Raw genomic sequence first — 4,219 nt, forward strand, 5'->3', positions numbered from 1 at the left:
AGTGAAATCCAATGCCATGCAAAATGACTCTTGTATGGACGAATCTACCCCTATCACTAATCATACCCCTACTGCCCCAAACCCCCTCCTTAACACGAAATCTATCCAAAATCTTCCTTTATCTAAAAAATCTTCCAAAATCTCCCCATCCATGCATGTTGGCCAAATGGCAAAGGCCATAGAAGAAAGTTGTCAAATGGACATTCACATGGGTAATCCAATCCAAGCCTTTAAGTGTTCTTTTAAAAGTGACCTAGGACAACCAAAGGCCATTGACAAAAATGAAGCAATCATCATCTCCCCACCCAATCGGCTAACCTCTCCTCCTATCCAACATCCCACGCCAATTTCTAGTGCATTTAATTCAACTTGTCTTAACCAAAATGCCAAGAGTTCCATCAACCCTAAGGAGAAGAACTCGACTAGTTCAAATCTTGAGACAACGTCACCCTCTCCAAATGGAAAACATTCCCCCCCTCCATCCCCAAGAACAACCCCAAATTAATTTATGCTCAAACCCCCCCTCCCCCCCCTCCCCCTCCCCCCCCCCCCCCCAAGCACAAGATTACCAACCCTCGAGTTGGATGGAGTTAGGGCTCATGGGCCATGCACTCTCATTCACAGTGCCGATCAACGGCCAAGAAGCCATGGTGATCTTGCACAACAATGAATACCAAGCTCAACTTATCACGGAGGGGGTGAGATTGGCAATGAACATCTATCTAAACTAAGTATGGCTCAACAATGTCATTCATCCCATGGCACCATCGTTGAATCCTCAAATGGCCATAACAATGAGAGAGCAATGGAATATGCCTCCTCAATTCAACCCCATGCACCCTCTAAATGCTCCACTGGACCTCCCTTTCTTTCCAACGGAGATGTACACCCACCTAAACCCCATATTTCTCCCTTGGGATGTCAATCTAGGGAACCAAGGGATGGTAACCCCCCAAACCACCACCAGTACCCCCACCACAACAACAAGAAGACCACATACCAGGGCCAGTGGAGGTAGAGATGGAGGAGGACGATGTCCCCCTCAATCTTCACTTAGTGACAACCCTAGAACTCTCAAACCTAGATGGAATAAAAATCTTTCTATTCACGGAGAGGCATGAGAAGAGGCATGTTCTCAGTTGCCCGTTAGCCCTATACAAGTGCTCGATGGATATCCGCCCTCTACACGACCCTATTGTGGCAAACAAAGCTATGATCCTAGTTCCATCAATGAGGAGGAACCCTGTCCAAGCGGGGGGAATAAGGGAGAATGGGAAAATGAACAACACTGACTTAGCCACAAATCAGTCTACTAATTTCATACTATGGAATATTCGGGGAGGAAACAATGACAACTTTAGGAGAAACTTTAGGGAGATGATAGACACTCATAGGCCGAGCTTGGTTACTTTGCTAGAAACAAGGATGATCAACCATGCTGCCATGCTCAGCGAATTTGGTTTCACTGAGATGATAGAAGTTCCTTCGGAGAGGCAGTCAGGTGGTATGGTTATGATGTGGAGGGATGATATAATCAACGTCCAAGATGCTGTTAGAAGAGGTCAGGAGATCCATGCAACTATAGAGGTACATCCTTTACGTAAACCTTGGCTCTTTACTTCAATTTATGCTAGTACCAATATTCATTCTAGAAATACATGTGGGATAACCTAGAAAATATTAGTAATACTTATAAAGGACCTTAGCTAGTAGGTGGTGATTTTAATGATATTTTAACTGCTAGTGAGAAATTTGGAGGTAAACCCATCAAGGATAGTAGAACTAAACATATTTGGTCTAGAATTAATAATTGCAACCTAGTTGACCTAGGTTTCAAGGGAAGCAAATACACTTGGACCAATAATAGACATAGTAATAAGAGCCTTATTTTAGAAAGACTTGATAAAGTTTTTGGAAATGAAGAATGGTTAGAACTTTTTCCTAAAAGCTCTATTATCCATCTTCCCAGAACCCACTCTGATCACAATCCTATCCTAGTTGAATTAATTCCTAGAAATAGAACTCCTCATAAGGTCCCCTTTAGGTTGGAAACCTTTTGGTGTAAACATCCGGAGTTCCAATCTGTTGTTACAAACTCCTGGAATAACAGTGACTACTTTAAGGCTAGATCTAATTTTATAGATAATGTTAAACCTTGGAAGGACAACACTTTTGGCAATATCATGGGAAGGAAGAGAAAACTCTTAGCTAGACTACAAGGCATCCAAGCTTCTAACAGCTATGCTACCAGCTCTTTCCTAAAAAATTTAGAATTAGATCTTCAACATGAGTTCAATGATATCCTAAAGATAGAAGAAGACTACTGGAAACTTAGTTCCAGGATAATGTGGCTTAATGATGGCGACACCAATACTAAATTCTTCCACATCTCTGCCACCAATAGAAAAAGAAGAAACAAAATTACTTTCTTCAAAGATGATGCTGGTAACTGGATAAATGCGTAGGGGTTTCATGGACCTGGGAAGCCAATGGATCTCGGTGAGTTCACGGTAGAAGACGGTGAGAGGGGCTAGGTTTCGAGAGAGTCTGAGAGAGGAAAGGATTTCAGAGCGGCGGGTTAATGGAAAATGAATTTTAGGGTTAGGTGTTTGTAAAATTAAAAAGGAAAGGAATGATTGTGGCCGTTGATCAAAATGATCAACGGCCTGGATCGAAAGGGGAGGCCGGGCGGGTTAGATTAGCTGGGTCAGGGGCAGGTAATTTAGAAATTGGGCCGGTCCGTTTGGGGTCTAAAATTGGGTTAATTGGGGAATTAGTTTGGGCTACATTGAAACAAAATGGGGCCAGACTTTAAATAGCCACTTTTCCCTTTTTATTTTATAAAAATAGTAAAAATGAATTCTGAAATTAAATTACGGTGCTAAATCGATTAATAATATATAAATATTAATTTAAAAATGTTGGAACCAACTTCATAATTGTAAAATACTATTAAATCTTAAAATAGGCTAAAATTGCAATTATACGCAATTTAGCTTTTAAAATACCAAAATAAATTTGTAAAAATATATGAAAATTACCTTAGCTATATTTTAGTATAAATATGAGGATAAATAAGTGAATCACCAAAATGATAATTTTGGGAATAATTATTAGTTTTGTACTGTTAAAATAGGGCAATAATGGTTTGTTTTTTAAAAATCTTTAAAAATTAGAAAAAATATTTGGACACACTTATATAATGGATATATATACTTTTTTGAAATTATTTTGCATATAAAAATATACAGGAAAAAATTGGGTATCAACAACTAAGACAATGCAACTATATCAGATGCAAAACTTGGATCTCACGTGCAGGACAAGAACGTCAACAAGTAGCTCCACAAGAAGCTTGTGATTCTGAATGGAAAATTGTCTCCTTCAATAAGAAAGAAGAATCAAGGCAAAAAAAACTCCTAATAAAATGCCTAACATCCATGCAAATGGCAACCAAAGTCCAGGTTTTATCCGGTTAAACTATTCAATGCAAAGAACAGGTAAGTTCTTGTTTACCCAAACACTCCATTATAACAAAAAAATAATCCTTCTAACAATCAAAATCCTCCTGTCATTACCCATCCAAAATCGACTTTTGATTAATCTACCTCTCATATGGAAAATCACCTTTTAGAAGAGAGGAAAAAGGTTTTGACACAAACCAATATGGATAATGATAATTTTATTAGTAATAATAGATTTAATCAAATTTAAATAATGACTTAGAAGAGAAAACAGTAAACACAGTAGAAGATATAGTAGAAGAACTTAACCAAGGTTCAGAAGAGAGAAATACTAAAACATCCAAGAACACAGTAGAAAAAACCTGTTTTAAGAAGGTCTCTTTTAGAAACTCAACATGGTTCAGCGGAAGGCAAACAAAGAGACTTAAGAACTTAGTAAAAGAAATACAGTAGGAGAACACAAGAACACTGGAAAAGTATAGCAAAAGAGCATATAGGAAAACATAGTGAGATAAACATGTGAGCATGGTATAGAAACACAGTAGGAAAACAAAAAATATAGAAGCATAGAAGAACATGCATGGTAAAAGGAAACATATGAAAGCAGTAGCAAACAAATACACACAAGGAAAAGGGGAAGAAAAGTCATAAGCATTTCAGAAAACCCTAAATCGAAAAGAAGTGATTTTAAAAGTAATTTTGAAAGAAAAGTTGGGGAAATCGTTTAAAAACCCAAGTAGAGCATAGATACGTGA

This window comes from Nicotiana attenuata, unplaced genomic scaffold (assembly GCF_001879085.1).
Source record: "Nicotiana attenuata strain UT unplaced genomic scaffold, NIATTr2, whole genome shotgun sequence".
In the NCBI taxonomy this organism is placed as follows: domain Eukaryota; kingdom Viridiplantae; phylum Streptophyta; class Magnoliopsida; order Solanales; family Solanaceae; genus Nicotiana; species Nicotiana attenuata.